At 39.6% G+C, this 20162-nt stretch overlaps 1 protein-coding gene across 4 annotated transcripts in view; it reads right to left on the bottom strand.

Annotated features, from left to right (window-relative positions):
* Positions 1-20162, bottom strand: part of ENOX1 (ecto-NOX disulfide-thiol exchanger 1) — a 360949-nt gene that overhangs the window by 277549 nt on the left and 63238 nt on the right. For all 4 annotated transcript variants that reach the window (XM_059466701.1, XM_059466702.1, XM_059466706.1 and 1 more), the window contains exon 2: positions 11166-11242. The gene's annotated coding sequence lies outside the window, so the exon portion shown is untranslated. The remainder of the gene's footprint in view (positions 1-11165; positions 11243-20162) is intronic.

Here is a 20162-nt window from a genome sequence, read left to right as displayed (position 1 = left end):
AGCATATGCAGCATTTTCCATAATGAGATAGGGTAAGTATAGGAAGCTCAATTTGCATGCTATTTGGATTAAATTGATATTTAAACTGTTGATTTCTAATGTGCTGTTGTTGTGACAGTAAAGGTAGAGGTCCTGTACAGCCTCTGAAAATTAATATAGTTCAGAGAAAATTGTAAAAATTGCAATCCTTTTCATATCTAGTGGGAGTTAAACTATACAAGAAGGATGGTTTAGGTGACTAAATTTCCATTTTTTATCATCAGGACACAGGGGCTGGCTAAAAAAAAAAGGCATGAAGGTAACTTTTTGAATTCAGATGTATCTGCCTCTGGGATTCAACTAGGAATTTAATGCCAAATGGAAAACAGTAGGTAAGCATGAAAGCTGAAGTAATTTATCACTGCTATCTTTTCAACAGATAAGCATTTCTTTGTTTGAACAAGCACACATTACAGTACATTAAAAGAAAAATGTTTTGGACAGCACAGCTTCCATAGGGCTTCTACATAATGAAATTTCAGAAAACACTCAGTATAAAAGTTTTGGTGCACAAAGAAGATTATTAATTTTCCTTCTGCATGACAAATAGATAAATACCTCTATGCTAAACACAATTTTAAAGCACCATACAGTGTTCAGGTTCGTATTTTCAATGCTTCAGAAAGCACTAAGAAAGGTACTCAAATTATTAATTTCTTGACATATCCAGTTTTAAAAGGCCCAAAGTATCCAATTGAAAACCACTGTTTTTCTCTAGACTGCCACTTACAAACCCAACATTGAAACACCCCGATTTCTTTCCATCTCATACATCAGTACCAGTCATAATGATTCCGCAGACCCTCTTGCTGCAACATCACTATCTTGTGTTTGTGCTGTCAGCAGCAGGCATATCAGCAATCTGTTTCACTTTTGGTCATCTCAGTGACTGATCGATCAGAATTTAGTGAACGGCTCTTTGGACAGTGCACGCCCCATCCCAAGTGCTTTGGATCAGCAAATTAAAGAAGAGCAAAGAACTTTACAGCTCCTTCTCCTCCTCAAATGCTTGAGGGTAAAATACAGGGCAAGGGAAAAATACAATGCCTAATTAAATAGAAAATATATCTACCATGAATAATAAATAGAAACAAAGGAGGTTGCAATGTTACATATCAGGCAAAATGGAGGAGATTCTAATATGCAGTCAGATGTGTTTTATAAGTGATAAAGACAACTGGTATCTGGAAGAATTAGTAGTAGAGGAAATAAATTATTATTTTGATTTTCTGTTGTTTTCTCTTCTATATGATTAGTGAAAGGCTGCCAGGTATCTATTGCATTGAAACTTCAGTGCCAGATGTGACAGCTGATGCACTGATCATATCATAATGGAGGGGCAGAAAGAAGCTTTAAGTCGAATTAGAGTTTATAGCAAACCTATACCATTGTACCAAATGTTTCCATCAATGTAAGCAATCTGCAGAGACAGAAAGTAGGTTGCCTGATCAACCCTTTGCCTGCCACAGCTGATGACTATTGGAAAGAAGAGGAGAACCAAGTTCTCTTAAGAGTGAAAATGCAAGCACAAAATAAGGAAAAAAGAACTAGAAGACTGTCTGTAGACAGTCAAAGAAGAAGAAAAGGCAAGGAAGAAAAGTCAACAAAAAGGATCCTAGAGATACTTCTCTGTGTCACTGAATCTTTGAGAAAACCAAAGACTCTAAAAATGAACAAAGAAAATACCTTTTGGAGCAGAAAATACCTTTCTACAATGGAAAGGAAGGAGGGAAAGACTTGTAGCTAAATGTGGAAGCCAGATATAAAAAAGTTAAATCAGTGAGAGGAGAGAGAAGCTGCAGTATGCACAGTATTATGTCCATTTTATTTCCATGTTCTCAAAAGCAATGTCAAAAGCCACGGAGTTTTAAAAAAAGTAAAGATCTAGTCCAGGCTCGCAGCTCTTGCACACTGCACGTGGTGTTAACCTCCCTTTTGCCCTGGGCCTCCAAAACCACTCAGCCCTCTATTCAAACTTGAGGGTAGAAGCAGGTCTCTGAAGAAGACCACTCCTCTCCTAGTCCTTTAAAGACTTCTTGACTAGACAACATATTTTCTGCACACTTCAAATCTTGAAAGGATTCGTATTTGAGCTTTTAGCTTATGGCTCCCAGATGAGGGTCAATCCAACAAACTCAACTGATGGATGGGCTTGCAAATTTGTCATATGCTTCTTGAGACATTCACTACTTATAAATATGGTGAAGCTATGTACATTCTTCCATGGATGATAATCCCTTGCTCCTTTGGCCCAACATGACACAGTTCTGCACACCTGACCAGGCAAAGCCTCGCACAATCCCAAACCAGCCTGCAAAGAGGCCAGAACTGCCATAAAGAAGCCTTCACCAAAGATCAGCCTGGAAATGACAGGTGTATGTATATATCGATGGATGAATCTGTAGCTGGGTCATACACACAGCAGAAGCAAGAATTTCTCAACAGTTCTTCCCCTTTCAGATTTTCAAAAGGACAATGTGAAAATTCATGTCTACTGAGCTGGAGGCAAGGAGAAATGCAAGAAAGATGATAATGTGGCACAATGAGGTGACAAACAAGACAACAATAAATCTGCAGCGTAAGTAAGTTATATAACCATTTTCTGAGTTGTCTGGACTTTCTGTACAACTCAGAAAAATACCTATACTCTACGAAGAAAGCATATTGCAGCAAGTCCCTGCACTGATTTAGGATGGTTGCATTTACCTTTCCTTACAAGCCATCAGAGAGACAACTGTACATTGTGTAAATACAGTTGGGACACGAATTAATTTCAAACCTATCACATAATCTGATGAGATTTCCCTGGAGATCTCCTAGCACTTTGCAGCACTGTGAGCCATTATTTCCATACTTATTGGAAATAACGTCTGAGCCCAGGCAAGGCACAATATTCCCACTGAGAGTTGTCATGACGGGAATGGAATTAATTCATATTGTCACTGGATATATCCAGGGTCTTTTTGGCATTACTATCATGTAGCCCAAAATACATTTTAATCCATGACAATAAAGCAGACCACATAACATATAATTTGGGGTGTCCTAAATTTGGACATAGATTCCCTTTTACACAGAGAGACCACAAGTCACCTTTCCCTGTATTTACAGAAGCCTGATGCAGCTCCATCATTTTCAGTGGTTGAGCTCCTGGCTTACACCCCTGTGGAATCAGAACTGTGTCTGTGACATAACAGAAGCATTCAAGATCCTTTTAAGGTGCAATTTATTAGCAAGATAGACCTTAATCACAATGAGCTGTGATGCTGGCTGTCATACTTTAGAGGATGAGCAAGAAGCTATATATTTTTTTATTGCAGTTAAATTAATTCACACTTCTCATGAAGTTACTTATCTACTTTAAGCATTCTCCATGTGGCTGCTGTCACCAGATGTGGACAGATTCCCTTCTGGTTCACTAGAAAACCAGCCATGCTGGAATTTTTGGATGAACTGAAGACTCACCTATGTTAAAATCATTTTTAGATTTCCAAGCCATTCTCCAGAAAACTTTCACCAAATATTTCTGGTTTATTTTTGCAAGCAAATTTTCTCCATTTATAGTTGATCTGTTTTTCTTACCTGATTCATATAAGCATGCTTGTAACACTGCAATTTGTCGCCACGGAAACAACTGTTTGGTCACCACAGCTGATGTCACAGAATGAATCAAGTATGAAAATCATGGAAAGTATTTAAGAAAAAAACCCCAAAATCATCAAGCACACAGCATTCTAAACAAATTAATTAACCATTTGGAACTACCCAGAAAGAAATTCAATTAAATATGATGCTTTAGTTTCAGTTTTCAGAAATTTTTAGGGTTTTTTTAAACTTTTTATGTCTCTCTGTGGTTGGCAGCCACTGAGCAAAATCCTGTAAAATGGGTTCTAGCAGCCCCACATCACAGCCAGCATCACAACTCACAATGAGATTGCTGCAGCTTCAAACCCATCTCTCCCAAAACTTTCACAGGAGGCTGAGACACAGCAGTCTCCTCCCTGAGGGTATGCTGAGACCTGACTTGTCCACTTAATTAGCCACTTAACCATTCTAGCAAAAGAGGCTGAACATGCAGCTGTCTGCAAACAGCCTACCATTGCCCAGCAGCTTTAAATATTATATATCTATATCTTTATCTATCTCCATTTTCCTGACAGAAATAACCTCAGGCCAGAAATCTTTTCAGCTGCTGTGCCCTACCCATGTGGATGCTACAGTGATGTCTATTTTATGGATCAATGTTGATTTTCATCCAGGATTTTGTAAAGCTTTGACGCAAAAACGTTGGAAAGGGAAAGAGAGATAGCATTTCACAATTCAAGGCAGCCTTTTGGAGACTGACCCACAACTCAAGTACAAGTACGCATTTTTATTTAAATTGTATATTTTTGTATTTAGTAGGAAAATAGATAAACTCATGTATTATTTTGGCTAACTTACAAATTTCTTATAGCTATAGTAACACAGCTAAAAATGGCGTTCCAAGGTGATTCTAATTTTAGCAATAATAATAAATCTTATTTACCATATTAGTCTTAAAGTTCTATAAATTTGTCACATTTTCCATGAAAAGATAAGCTCAACTTTATTTCTCAAATTGTATCATTGATGCTGCTTTAGAAGCAGCCACTTTCATCACTATCACATGTAAAATCTCTGTGGGATTAAACTTTAGGAAACACTCTTACAAAAAAGAAGTGCCTCTAATTAAATGTAATTAATCTACTAGTGCCCTGCAATTGCAAGTATTAAAAAATAATATAAACCTCAAGCATTTTTTTGTTTTGCATGCGAAAAATGCTACAATCACTCTTTTCAGTGAAAATACAGAGGAAATAATATTAGGTGACAGCAAGTTCATTGGAGCAGGTCAATTGAGATTGTCAGGATTCATTAGCATGTGTGTGACTGGTAAATAATTGAGTTAATTTTAGGCTGAGTGACATATTTAGAAAACTATGAAACACCTTATTTTATGAATTTAATCAACCTTTGCTCTTCCCTGGATAATTCAGTGTACATCTGCAATATTAAGTTGGAACTGACTCTTCACTCTGTTGCCCTCACAAATGCTAGTGGTTTGCAAAATTTCAAAACCATCAACTGTATTAAATGCTGGCCTCCAACAAGGATTTCAACAAAAATAAAGCACCATAACTACAAAGAAAACAGAAGTGAAGTAAACAAACAAGCAAACAAACAAAAAAACTCAAAAAAAACTTCCTAGAAGCTGAAGAAGTTTCTTTCTTCAACTGAAGTTTTAGCAAGATTTAGCTGAAATCTCTATTTGCTCGGTCTCTAAGAATAAAAATGCTTAAGTCCGCAAGATAGCAAAGCAGAACAATTATTTCTCTGGAAACTTTCCCAAAAAATAGCTTCTGTTTGAAAAATTTAGTCAATCCTCTAATGCTTCTTTGTGACACTCCGTTAGCCCAATTATCTCACGTTACAAAACAAAAACATTGCACTACATATGGATGTTCCAGCTTTGGCTCTGAAAAATGCTACTTTCAACAGCAGGAAACATCTTTTTTCAAAACTTAGCTTCATTTGGAAGTAAGTAACAATTTCTAGCTAAAGTAAACCATTCTTTTACTTTTCATTGGATGTCTTCTGATCTATCTAGAGGGTTTCTCTTCATTTCTGGAAGACATTCTATTAGCACTAGATTTTATATTGAACATGACAATATTTAGGTAACAGTGGGCTTTTCTTTGTAAAATTTGAGCTGTGATATGCACTAGCAAAAAGGCCAATTACTCATCATTTTGTAGTTTGAATATGCAAACAAGTTGCTTGTGGATTACTGGCAGCTACGGCTTGGGCTCTGACACTTAACTGTTATTAATACACAAAGCAATTTATGTAATTATAAATATAGGGAAAATATCAACATTATTTACAGTAGTTAGTTATTAGGAGGTAAAATACTTTGTCAGCTGTAATACAATACAAATTGCTGCACAACATTCAATGTGATTGTAACACACATATATTCAAAGTACTACAGTTTATATTCTAGGTCTGTCCTCCAGGGATCAATTTACGATACTCTGTGCTGGGTATTTTATCTTGACAAAATAAGGACACTTGGTTCATGTGCAGCTACATTTGGCTACCATACGCTTTCTGTGTGGGTAGGATTCCAGATCCAACCCTTGCCCAGTGAGTAGGGATACACATTGGGATGCATGGGAGGCATCATTAGTATCTACACAGAAAGCACCACAAAAGTGTGCGCCTGCCTCTCCAATTTGGAAACATTTTCCTCAAGCTTGTATCAATTTTCTTCATTGTTGGCATTGCTTTCTTGAGTGGTCGAGCTAAAAATCCCACTTGGACATTTACCATCTACACCCCATGCTTGCAGAGGATGTAGTGACAGGCAGTGACTCTGCAGGGGAGGTTTGGGAGGTCTACTGAAATGATCCATGCAGTTGACAGACAGCTAGGTGGGAAATGTAACATGGACAAAGCACACTCCCATAGGGGAATGCTGCTTTCTTCCATACTCAAACTCATTAATCCATTTAAGCAGAAATGCCTTCATTTTCCTTCTTTTTCTTGCACTTGGAATTAAACTCCTGTTCAGAATTCACGATGTTACAAACAGCAGCCAATCTTAAACAAGACTATTTCAAAGCTCCTTATTAGTGCTTTATTTTTTAAGTCTGACAATTGTGTCACCCATTACTGACATCCCCAATTATTAGCACCATGTGTTACTGGGTAGCATATGGCATGTTTAGCAGCGGGACTCAGCCACCACCACTCCAGTGAATTAGGAGAAAAGTTGCTCCCATGTACCAAAGTGGTGTCCTTGCAATCACCTATCATAAACACACATTTTCCTAGCTCTGCGCCAAAGGAGACAAAGAGATGCAACACCATGCCAAGTCAGAAAAGCAAAATAACTTTGATTGATAGAAGGGACAACACAGCAGAGGTGCATATTACTAAAAACACAGCGTACCTAGATGGGGAAGCAAATTAAATATTAACAGGGAACTGCTAAAAGCTGACACTTTCTCTAACCAAAGCAAATTGCTACTGCCTAGTTCATAATGGCTGATGCACAGTCCTGCTTTATTTCCCAGCTGCTCCATGAGACTGATTCAAGCTCACTGAAAACAGTCCTTTTTGGATGCAGTTTCAAGTAAGAACAAGAACAGACCAAATATCTCAGTCTAATTGATTAAACAGTTCTGCTTAATATCATTATCAATGGTCTGGATAAGGGGATCAAGTGCACCCTCAGTCTCCTTGCAGAGGACACTAAGTTGGGTGGGAATGGTGATCTGCTGGAGGGCAGGAAGGCTCTGCAGAGGGATCTGGACAGGCTGGATTGATGGGCCAAGAACAATTGTATGAGTTTCAACAAGGCCAAGTCCTGGGTCCTGCTCTTGTGTCACAACAGCCCCATGCTACAGGCTTTGGAAAAAATGGTTTGGAAAGCTGCCTGGTGTAAAAGGACCTGGGGGTGCTGGTTACCAGCCAGCTGAACATAAGCCAGCAGTGTGTCCAGAGAAACTTTTCTATCAAATCATGGTTGGATAAGACAGAAGTACTACTTTCCTATTGGTTACAGAATAGAAGATCCATGCATTACTTTTTCCTTGTAATACTACTAAGCAAAAAGTCAGTTTGAAAGTGTTTCCAAAGAGGTAAAATATTTGTGTTTTTAAGAAAGCTCAGTGCAGAATTCAGACTATTTCCTGACAGTTGGTATCTGAAAGTTCTTTGTTTGATCAGAATGCCTTCTTTTTCTTTAAAGAAAACTAATTTGCTTAGTTGGTATAGAGTATGTATTCAGTGTCCCCCTTCCAAGCGTCACATCTCAACATGGTGTAAGTCACTCTGCACCTCTGGAAGGGTCTTATGAGCCATACAGTCCTTCAAGACTCCCAGCCACCTCCCTGGCCCCTAGGGGAGGGGACAGCCAAAGGACAGCCTCCACAATGGGTGACCGCTGCCTGCTGCCACTCGACAGCAACGCCCACGCAGCAGCGCTGAGGGGCTCCATGCCCTGTGCCAGGGCTTTGCTCCATGCACAGCCCTTCCAGCTGAACTTCCCACTTTCTGCCTGCTTGTCACATTTAACTTTACTTTCTGTGTTTAACGTTTCAGATTTGTGTGAAGTTTAAAAAAATAAAAGTTGGAGCGTGCCAGTTATTCCTCTGAGGTTTCAGAACACTAACTTTGCAGTTCTTCTGCTGTTTGGCACAGGCTGCCACAGATGGAAGATGGATATCTGTCCGCCAATGTTTAAAGAGGACCAGATTTTTTTGTTTAAAATTTTTTGCTGTTCAGCACTTACAGCCATACAATCAGCCAGATCAGCCCTCCTCTCCTTCTCTCCATAACAAATGCATTCACAAAATCAACAGGGGAGACCATTGCCTGCACAGGATTCACACACCCAGAGATGTCTGGGGTGCATTGGGACAGCCTTGATGGATAGTTTTGGAAAGAAAGGGGCCAACTTTTTCTAACCTGGCTTGAAAAGCTCTGAAACTCACATACCCTTCTACCGCAAGGGAGCTCATTTAATGACAAGGAAAACAAAGTTGTCCAGTAGCCTTTTCAGCAATGTCAGCCAGGAATTTGCTAATTTTGAGTTGGTCCAACCCAAATATCTGAGGAAAGCTGTTGAATTGGTGCATGCTCTTGCTAAATCAGCTGTGTTCCCTTGCCTGCTGACGGCTGCCGACATAGCCTGACCTGAAATACTCCAGCTTCCTCCCCCCAAGTGTTACAGTCGCTCTCTGCTATCACACCTGATCTTTCACAAAAGTTCCTGCACCTTCCAGGCTTGTCACAACAGCCCTTGGAGCATAAGCTGAAGCCAACTTGACACAACAGATTTCCTTTTTCCCTTGGAGACACGCATATGCCACAGAGACTCAGCTCACCACCTATACACTTCAAACACTCCTGAGCACACCCAGGTGGAATAGCACTTTTGCAAACTGGGCAGCACTGCTGCTTCCTTTACTTCACCCCTTTTTCTTTCCCCCTTTTTAAAGTAAAAAGTTGGCTAAAGCAAGTCTGTTTAAAGTTAAGTTCCTAATTTATACTCAGTGAGCTGTCTTGTGCTGTGTCCAAAATTAGAGGAGAAACATTGTCGACGTTTCCTGGAACCCCTATGCACAGCCTAGCAAATGAAAGCTTTCTCTTCTGCTCCAGCATCCCTGGAGCCCGAATACTTCAAGGATTAAGGATTTCTTGCTTATGCAGAAAGGTGGTGCCTGCATGACTGTGTGCATGCAAGGAGATGTTTTCAGGAGCAGCAGAAAGTAAGCTATGTCACAAAGTCCTGCAGTGCTCACTGCTTTCTTCCTTCCTGCATGACACCTTGGGGAAAATTCAGGGAGAAAATGAATGCTGCAAAACGACAGGCACCGGACAGTGTCTGGAGGGAAGCAGGTAAACTTGCTACCCCAGGGACAAGGGCATGGCTGGCAGGACGGGAGAATCCAGATGGCTGGCTCTCTCCCAGCTGGGGATGAAGAAGTCACAGGTGAAGCAGGGCCACGTGCCTTACTAATAGCAGCAGCTTCCTGCTCAAAATAAGAAGCAGGTTCACACATTTGTTCTCCAGTTGGGTTCAGACGTAAGCTGCAACACAGATGTTCACAGGGCACAAAGGGGACACCCAGCAGAGCTGGCTGCAAAAGAAAATTTACAGGAATGACAGCAAGTTGCCTTTTACAGCAGGCTCTCTAGAGAGGCAGTAAAAGGAAAACTCATTCTGCTACGATTTTTTTTTCTTGAAACTCCTCCTTGTGTAAGGTCTCGTTACAGCTAATATCTCTAGAGACTGCAAATGAATTTAGAAGGGGAGAAAACATAGGAAAGCAAAATAAGAAAGCAAAGCAGAAAACAAAGCAGAAGAAATGAGAGTGAAGAAATGTATCACAAAAGGGAGCAGTAAGGGCACACCAATAGATATGAGAAATACCAGTAAAACATAAACATCTGAAACATTGATCTTTTGCACACACTCTGAAAGGATGACTAGACATCCCATGGGATCCTCTGACAGGCCTGGACACAGGTCTGAACATCCAGGAGCTCCAGCAGTAGGACATTAGGTGATCCAGGAAGGTACCTGACCCCATGCATAAATTGGAGACCACCATTCTTCTCCAGCTTTTGCTAAATATCTTGGGACCTACAGGTGAAGATGCTATGAAGATATGCTGCATTCAAATTCTTACAGAATAAGCAACTTAGTGCAAAAATCCATTTTTGTGAATTTCATGCATAAGCATTTAACCTCTCCCCATTTTTAAATCTCTTCAAAGTTTCTCACACAGATCAAGGTAAGTCCAGCTGTTACATCCAGTATTCAAGAAACCTTTCACTCCTTCCAACTGAACTGAATCTCAAAAAAATTGCCTAGGTCTATGAACTCTTTTGAAAGAATAAGAACTTCTAAATCTTCTCTCATTCAACTTTCTCCATTGCTAGGAGTTCAGTAGAGCTTCAAGAACCATAAAGTGTGATCTGACTTTTAAAAAAAAAAATCACCTGGAAATTGCTTTGTTATATGCAAGAATGTATTTCTGAAATTGCCTGAATATTTTCTGTAAATGATTGAAGTAAGATGTGAGCATCACTGAAACACCTAAGAAGAAAATTTCCAGGAACTTCAATGTACCCAAGTTTTCAACCTTCATTTCCTTCCCATATTTAGTTATATTCATACATTTACTACCTTCAACAGTTGCAAAAAAGTCCCAAAGGAAACACAGCTGTAAAGCCAGGTGAAGCACAGACTCAGGTAGGAAGGGATCAAATAAGAGCCACTTCCTCTCACTGATTTTACCTTCAAAACCTCTTACCTGCTTGTTGAGACTCACCTTTTTGTTCACTCTCAAGTTTGCAGGTTTGGCTAAACATTAATCTCTGAGCAACTGTGAACGTCATGACCTTCCAAATTTCTGTCCTACAATAACCATGTGTTATTGAAAATTCAGCCTACAAAGATCCATCACAGCATCCTGTTCACAGAGGCTGAGATTTATCAAGAGCTGTAAGAGCTCAGCATTAAACTGTCAACAAAACTCACACAGTCCAAACCATCCAACACAAAGCATGAATGTATCCATTACACATACCTATTTATTGCAGATACTTTCCCAGTTTCAAGAAGCATATAATCTTGAAGAACTGCTTCAAGTTCAGAATCCAAGATCTGATAAAAAAGATAATATATTTTTAAAGTCATTAAAAGTATATGACTTAAGCATATAAAATGAAAAAATATATATATTGTGCAAAATTGCTACTTAGAAATGAGCCCATGAGCCAGTCCTTCTGAAGCTGTGCATCACTTGAGACATGTTGTGGGTGATAACAATGATGTTATGGTAATTTACAATACATTACATTTAAGGTATATAATATTGTATAGATTCTTAAAGAACTTCTACACGTGAGTTCAAAATTAGTTAAAAAAAATCCCAAAATTTTCAAATAGTAATTTTGCTACAATCATTTGCAATGAAAAAACAAACACAATGTACTGAGTATGAAAAACTGCCAGTATCAGAAAAAATAAATTATTTAGGAAACCACAAGTATCCTTATGTGCATTTAAGGAGTATTTTGCCTTTAGCTTGCAGCAGAACAGTGACATGAATAGGGAAACCACATGAAAAATCAAGGGTATCCTTAAGTGCATTATTTCTTTAATGTTCAGAAATGCTGAACATGGCAGTTCTGTTACAGGTGTGAAATTATGGATGTACATCCTTATAAGGATACATATAACACCTAATCACAATTAGTCCCAGAGTCTCTGTAAATTTTCCTGGTGATTCTCACACAGTGACCCTGAGCATAATGCATTTATTAAACCTGATGTGCTTAACAAAGCAAAAAGGAAGAAGATGCAGCAGTAGAAAGAAGCAGGCTCAGTAGACCAAGGAAAGACACAAAGGAGAAAAAAAAAAAGAAAAGGAAAAATAGGAAGAAAGTTCATGTGTCCAAATGTATTTGGTCTGATCTCTGTTCTGCATAATCACCATCATTAGTACATGCTCTATTGAGTATTTTGGTGGCACTATTGGCAACTTTGCATTCTGCAACAAGAAACACCATTTCACACAGGACTGCCACACAGGCACAGCTCTTAAAGATAATTAAGAGTCCATATTAAAAAAAGTCTTGTCTCTTTTCTTTCCACAGAGTTTTTCCTGAGCTTTCCACAGCAGCTGTGCTACTGGTACCTACCACATGATTCCCAGTGAAGGCAAAGAGAATCAGCTATAGAATTGTCTACGCCCACTATGCATCAATGGTCAACAGTAGGGAGCACCTATGTGTCCCAGCTGAAGAGCAGACATTTGCTTCTCCAAAGCATCAGCCCACCCAAGGACTCCTGGACTCCCTCTGTTCCCTTCTGTGAGCTGGTAATTTTCAAGCAGAGAGATGAAATGTAAATATCAGCATGGATAATTATTTCACTGCTCATTTTTTGCAAGATAATCAGACAGAAAGATAAGACTCACTCTGAGGAACAGAAGCAGTAGAATTTTTTATCCAGCAACAGCATGAAAGATTCTGCCAATTCTTCTTACAAAAGCAACAGTTCGCTGATTTGTAGCTGCTGTCTACTTTCATGTGCAAGAACAACAGAAATCCCTCACTGGTCTTCTCTACATATTTTCAGGCAATCACTGCAAGCACGACAACTTCTAGGATTATTTATTCTATGCACTGTGCAGCCATTCCTGCTGTTGATGTCAGCTGCAGACAAGCCAGGCTCAGAAGCTCAGATTCAATCACACAGGCACGAGTAACATCACTACATCTCCACCCTTTGCACCTCCTACTCAATTCCCCAAAAGAGATTTCCACAATAATGCATAATCACAAAGAGAATGTCATTAAAGTGAATCTCAGCAAAATACCACCTCTAAAATGAGTGGGAGCTACCTATTAGATAATACCAATAAAAATCTGCAAGATCAGAAGGTGGTCAAAGTTTACCCTTTATTTTCTACAGTGATGTCCTCCTTTTTTTCCTACAGTAATGTCCTTCCTTTTTTCTACTTCTTCATCAGTTAGCCTTGTAACAACTTTTTCCACACAGAATCACAGAAAATCTCTGTGGAGAGAGTTGGAAGGCACCCATAGAAGGCATCCAAGAATCACTGAGTCCAGCTCTCTTCTCCTTGCAGGACTACCTAAAACTAGGCCAAATGACTATGGGCATTGTCCAGACACTCTCTGGATTCTGACAAGCTTGATGCCATGACTATTTCCTTGGGGAGCCCACTCCAGGGACTGACCACCCACCCAGTGAAGCACCTTTCCATAATGCCCAATCTGAACTTCCCTGCAACTTCATTCCATGTCCTTGAGTCCTGTCACTGGTCCCCAGGGAGAGGAGATCAGCTCCTCCACCTCTGCTGGCCTCTCCTGAGGCACCCCCTAAACTATTTTCCCTCTTATTTATCCCCTTCATTTCTTACCCAATTTATGACTGCCCATTTTACCTTCACTTGCAAGGACTCTGCAGCTGACAATAAGCACTCATCTCACCACATCTTGACAGGAATTACCGCCCATCAGATGTAGCATGTTAACCACCTAAATATAGGCTGTTCCCTGGCTGAAACATCTTCAGCCAAGTGACCTTGACAATAAGTAGAGATTCCAGGGACTGAACTGTCAGGTCCTGCAAAACTTGTGTCATAAAAGTAACCTTCAAACTGACCAGGTGTAAAACCCTACCAATTCGATAATGCATGAAATTATATTTCTCACAGACACATTTCACGGGATTGTTGACCTGGGAATTTCTTATGACATATTTACAGAGAAATGTTATGAATTATTGCATGGCTGAGATAGCTCTGTGACAGAATGTTTGCGACCAAAGATAAGAACAATTGTGTGTTAAGTACAAGCATACAATTTGCTGTGCATAATATTAGCAGGGTTTATTTTAGAATTGACCACCCACCTGACTGTTCCAAAAAACCTCCTGGAGTTGCTACAAGATGCCAGAGAAAGTTTTCACTTGTAGCAGACTTTCTGTCTTTAATAACACCAGCTGTCGCTTTTACAAACACATTATGCCCTTCACATATTATCCCATATTCTGCAAACACCAAAAAACCCCAAACTCTCCCACAGTTACTAACATCTGCTTCACTTACTGATTCTGACAATGTGAAGGACAAAGGCATGATTTAACAGATTGCTCCACATAAAGCAGCTATGCAGTCCACAGAAGGATCCATCAAATGCCCCTGTCAGAGAGCTTTACAAAGCGCAGCTTAATGAACGTATGCAAATTGCTATCATATATAAAATGCCTGATACCACTTCAACAAGCAACATGCCTGTGAAATCTATGGAGAATGGTAAGAAAGATCAATCTAATTTGTCTTTGAAATAAAATGATTGGGTTTCCTCCAGATAATTTCAATCTTTTTTTTTTTTTCTTGAATGCCCTGAAGCACACATTACATACAAAGAACTACTGCTTTAGGCACTGGAAGATGTGATTATTCAATAGAAAAAACATGCAGCAAGAGACAAACTGGAAGCACGCTGGTACTCTTCAATATTTTCCTTCAATGTTTTGACATGCTGGCGCTTTTAAAAAATTGGTTTTTCCAAGCCTTGTTGCATTTAAACAGCCCCTGTTTTTTTCTGGTGTTGCTTGATGTGAGGTTGAAGCCTGAGTACAAGTCAGGCTGATATTTACAGCATGAGGAAATGCTCAGATATGAAAGTGCACCAGAAAACAACATGCATCGAGGATGATTGCTGCTGCTGCTGCTTTCAACATTATTGATCTAGAAATCTGATCCTTTTTTTTTCCATCACGATAAGGAAAGAATAGCTTATGAGCAAAAAATATTTTTGATGGAAAAAAATCAACATTTTCTAGAGCTTTATCCCTCCTGAGAACTGAAAGCTCTTTTCACCAACTGACTTGAAAAAAGAATGTATAAAAATACCCTTGTGTTTTGTCAAAGAAGCTAAAACCCACTATCACCCTTTAAGAAGTTTGTAGAAAAACAGACAGAACGTCTCTAATTTTTTTTTTTTTTTTACTCTGGAAAAACAACACATGAAAAAGAACAAGGCACGGTACGTGTGCATCAAAAACTAGAAGGTGCAAAGTTCCCAGATCTTGGCTTTACCACTTACATTGAAGGGCAGGCAGGTGAAAGTGAAAGAAGACTGTGAAGTGCCATGATTATCTCCTTGTATCCCATGCTGGGACCATAAAAGGAAAAGGAACACTAGGTAACACTTTCTCAGGTGGTTCTTTGTTATGTTAGGAGAATTCCCGGTGCAGTATTTGAACAGATAAACAGTTTCAACTCTTACTTTATGTCACAGTATGATAGAATCGCTCAGGTTATAAAGACCTCTGATATCATCGAGTCCAACCATTAACTCAGCACTGTCAAGGCCAGCACTAAATCATGTGCCTAAGCACTACATCTACACGACTTTTAAATACTCTCAGGGCTGGTGACCCAACCACTTCCCTGGGCAGCTTGTTCCAATGCCTGACCATCCTTTTGCTGAAGAATTTTTCCTCATATCCAATCTAAATTTTCCCTGGTCCAACTTGAGGTCGTTTCCTCTCATTTTATTGCTTGTAACCTGGGAGAGGAGACTGGCTCTCACCAGTTTGCAACTTCCTTTCAAGTAGAGAGGGGTAAGCTCCTCCTAGGCCTCCTTTTCTTGAGGCTAAACAATTTCAGTTTCCTCGGCCTCTCCTCACAAGACTTGTGCACTAGGTCCTTCGTGCATTAGATGATTCTTGTTAAAACAGAAGTAATTGCTGTTACTGTCAAAGCTAGACACAAATTTTGCTCAGTGCCGTAGGCAAAATGACCAAGATGAGCAGTACTTGGTGCAGGATTCTCAAATCTCTCTATCATGGGACCACAGTTTCTGCACTGAGAATGAACTAAAATGTAAAATAAGAGTCCAACTTGGAATACCATGTCAGAAACGTATTGTGATCTCCTCATTTTAAAGGCACTAACTTGTAAAATCCTTTCCATTCTGTTACACTAAATATTCAGTATGTGCCAGGCACTGTGTAAAAAGCTTTTATTCCTGTGCAAATGAATATACATTAGAGTGAGTGTTTATAACATTTTTCTAGCTTTGGGTTTATATAACTGACAATTAAGGGGTGATATCTTTAACACTATGTATCACTTCTACATGCCAGTATCACTTCTAGATGCCAGTTAGCAATATTTAACAAAGCAAGCAGTTCTCATTTTTATGTCTTTTGTTTTCGTATTCAGATTTGGTCCTCCAGCTTTGCATTCAGTCAAACACTAAAATCAGGGAATAAATGAACATGACAAGCCTTCCTTTATTCCACCTCATTTCTCGAAATAACTCTTTCAGCTTCCATCATTACCATCCCTATTTTAAATTTGTTCTTTTAAACATAAATCTACAAGTACAGAAAAATCTCTCCCTTTTTGACTGTGCATCAAGGCCAACAGTTTCACAGCTGATATAGGTAATAAAGGCAAATTAAAGAAGTTCCATGTCACACCTCCTCTCTTATCTCCTGAACCTATATAAAATTATACTAATTATCATAAGTAAAATTAAATGTTCTAACTTTTCCCTGAAATAGAGAGAAAATTATTATTCTTGGGAGTCAATCTTCTTATAGTTCCCTTAAGATACAACATGCAATAGCTTTCAGGGTACAAAAAGAGCCTCTAATACAGATTCCAGATTCAGTTTAAGAAAACAGCTTCAATGAATTAATTATATTAATGCATAGATCATCAACAAAATTACAGTCACACTTTGTGCAATAGAGTGTGCTACATGATAATGCTGCACATGATCCTGTTACTTTGGGGTGGTTTTTCAGGATTCTTTTCTTCAGGAACAGCACCATTTACAATCAGGATGTACTGCTTTAATAAAATAGGTGAGAAGCAGAGCCAGTCCACCCTGTCCCACATCCCTACCCACTGACAGATTCCTGCCATCCACTGCAGTGAGAATATTAACCCATCACTGTTATGGACAAACTACACATGCTGGACAGCAGCACAATCAGTAACAGCAAATGGTTCTGGGATACCCTGAACTGACAGTGAAGGTGAGAAAGTGCAATCCTTGATTTGATAAGCTCCTTGGCAAGCTAGTACAAACCCGTGTTCCCTGTTAAAAAAAGAAAAATGAGAAGAACAAAAAAGTTTGTTAGATTTCAGACCTTTTTCTACTCAAAGAAAGTGGATTTCCAGTGGCTGAAAATGCTCTCTTTCCCTGAGCTCTGGGAAAATGCAAGAAAGGACTCAACTGCTCTGAAGTATGTCTCAAAAGTAGCAGCCTAAGACTCCCAACCTGAAATATTTCTGTGGAACAACTGAGCAACATTAATCAATATTTCTGAAGAGAAGGGTCCCCACCTGCCCTGACACAGGCAGGGGAGGCACACAACACAGCCACTGCTTTTGGTTTGACAATACAGAGCCTAAGCCACCTTCCTCCATCTCTACAGAGTGTCTGAGATACAAAGAAATGTGCTGCTGTCACTGCAGTCTAGAGGTTGGAATAGAAATTTCACAAGAAGATACATACCTTTTGGGGTTTTTTGTTCTAAAAACAAGGCAGAAGCACTGCATTCTTCATACCAGTGAAAGACTGGCTGAACAGCTGAATGTAATAGAGGCAGTAAATCTCTGACCCTTTACCCTTCTAATTAAAGTGACAACTCTTGGAAACCCCTGTTCAAATCATCATAAGGAATGTAAAAAAGAGTTCCAGTAAGTTCAATGCAGGTAATATTTTTTACAAGACTTATAAGGACAACATGGGTAAATTCAGTATGACCATAACATTAATTTGTCCTGGAAAGTCCTTACACATTAGTACAGTAACATGTGAAGATTATGATACCCCATTCCTGCATAAAGAGAGGAATCACTCAGAAATATCCACCAGTAGCATCCTATCTTAGAAACCACAGGAAGGTCAAAAAATTCGTAAGAGAAACAAGAGAACCATCAAATCCTCCTTGAAAAAGACACCTATTATAATGGGGACCAGATGCAATTCAAAGTTGTCTGCTTACGTTACTTTAAAAAAGAAAATTATAATGTTCCCTTCTGTCACCGAACCAGCACAGAAGATGGAGCTGTGAAGAGGAAAAAGATCAAACAACTTGAGAGGAGTTTAGGAAGTCTTCCTAAGCAGCCGCTCATGTATACTGTAAGAAAAGGAGGCTGGCCACCAAGATGTCATTATCTGAAAAGTCAGATCCAATGAGGAACAGCTTATCAAGATAAGAATAATTAGCAGACAAGCTAGTGGCAGAATTAGTTCACCATGGTGATGATAAAACAGTATTAGGAAAGCAGGGCAATTTTAAGAAAAGGCAGCTAAAAATACCTGCCTAGCTCACACTTCTCCCCAGTTCTTCTCATCTCCAGCATGCTGATGCTTCAAAGTTAGCTGTCCCAACAGACAGCCCTGTACTGTCTGCCAGTGTCACGATGACTTATAGCATGCTGTGGTAGGCTTGCAGTCTCTGAGGATTGCGTGTCTCTGTGAATGATGAGGATAGCTGCACTTTGTTCCAGTTACTGTGAATTAGGAGCAGAACCCATTGACTAGCATGCTTTCAGCACAGGCTCCAGCTGGGAAAAGGCTGGGTACAGTGCCTGGGCTGCAGTTTTGAAGGAATACACTTCTCAGAAGGATGAACTGGGTCTCGGCCAGGTTTCTGTTCCTGCTTTGCCCAGGGGGACTGACAACACAGTGTCTTTTCCACAGAGACACATGCACTCCACACAGGCCCCTCCTAGCATCACCAACAACAGACCAAAACCAGAGTCCCATATGTTTTTCAGGAAGAGACATCCCAAACTCCAAGGGTCTGGCAACAGCAAGGAAATTGTTGTACTGACCTTGGACTGCAGCCTTCTGCCCTCTGTTAACAACCAGCAGAAGCCACTAACCATTGCATTAAACATTAAATAAATGATAGTGCAGACACATGAGCAGTGGCCAGTCTCCTGTTTAGCCCTTTTGGAAACAGTATGACTTCATATTGCATCCGTGGCTGTTTGGTTTTTTTTTTTCAATCCCCATAAATGCTTCTACATATTCTCATAAAAACTTCCCTAAATTTACCAAATTCTCTCTTCAAGTTTTGTTTTTCCTCTCAACTAGTGCACTTGGAGTTTATACCACAACTTCATCCTCTTGGGATGTTTGAAAAATTTCTGTTAATGTTCAGTCTAAATTCATTCAGGACTAATTAATAAATGTATTATCTTGAGCAGTTATTATTCCTCAGTTTCAACATCTCTCCTTCTTCTCTGGCGTTTGCCCTCCAAATGAATTTAGTACAAAGGTTTAATTTCCTGGACATTATATACAAGTTATTAGGAATGGAGGCTTAGCATATTTTGTCAGAAAGTCTGACAGAAGGTAACCAATCACTGGGAAAATGTATTTAACTTTTCTTTTTTTTTTTTTTTAACTGATAAACAAAAGGCAGATGCTGATTTCTTTTCCTAGTTACTCCAGTATAAACCAGGAATGGTTGGACCTGTATGGAGAGCAATCCATAACCTATGGCTAGAGGTAAGAACTGCATCTGAGCAGACATCTGCCCAGGGCTGCAGTGAGGATTGTGAGCACTAAGCTGTCAGCAGAGAAGAAATACCTGATAGAGAACGGAAGAGTGATTGGCATCTGTCAGTTAAGAGCCATTTTGCAGAGGCCTTCAAAAATGAAAGGCATTGATCGTAGTTTTCCTTCAGTCCAAAGAAACTTGAAAACCAATATATCTGGCATCTAGACTCATACTCTCAGGGTAAATGGTGTACCTGCTTCAGTTCAGATCGGGCACAGAGAAGTAGTTCAGTGGGAGGGTGACTGCTCTCTGGACCAGGCTCCCCAGGGAAGTGGTTACAACACTGAGCCTGTCAGAGCTCAAGGCACTTCTGGATGATGCTCTGAGTCACATGGTTTAGTTTTAGGCTGTCCTGCAAGGAGGAGGGAGTTGGGTCAATGATCCTTAGGGGTACCTTTCAACTGGAGACATTCTGTGATTCTATGCCTATGCAAAAGGCAGTTTCACCCCC

This window comes from Ammospiza nelsoni, chromosome 2 (assembly GCF_027579445.1).
Source record: "Ammospiza nelsoni isolate bAmmNel1 chromosome 2, bAmmNel1.pri, whole genome shotgun sequence".
In the NCBI taxonomy this organism is placed as follows: Eukaryota; Metazoa; Chordata; class Aves; order Passeriformes; family Passerellidae; genus Ammospiza; species Ammospiza nelsoni.
The sequence above is the reverse complement of the archived record's forward strand: the minus strand, read 5'-3'. Positions and strand labels throughout refer to the sequence as shown.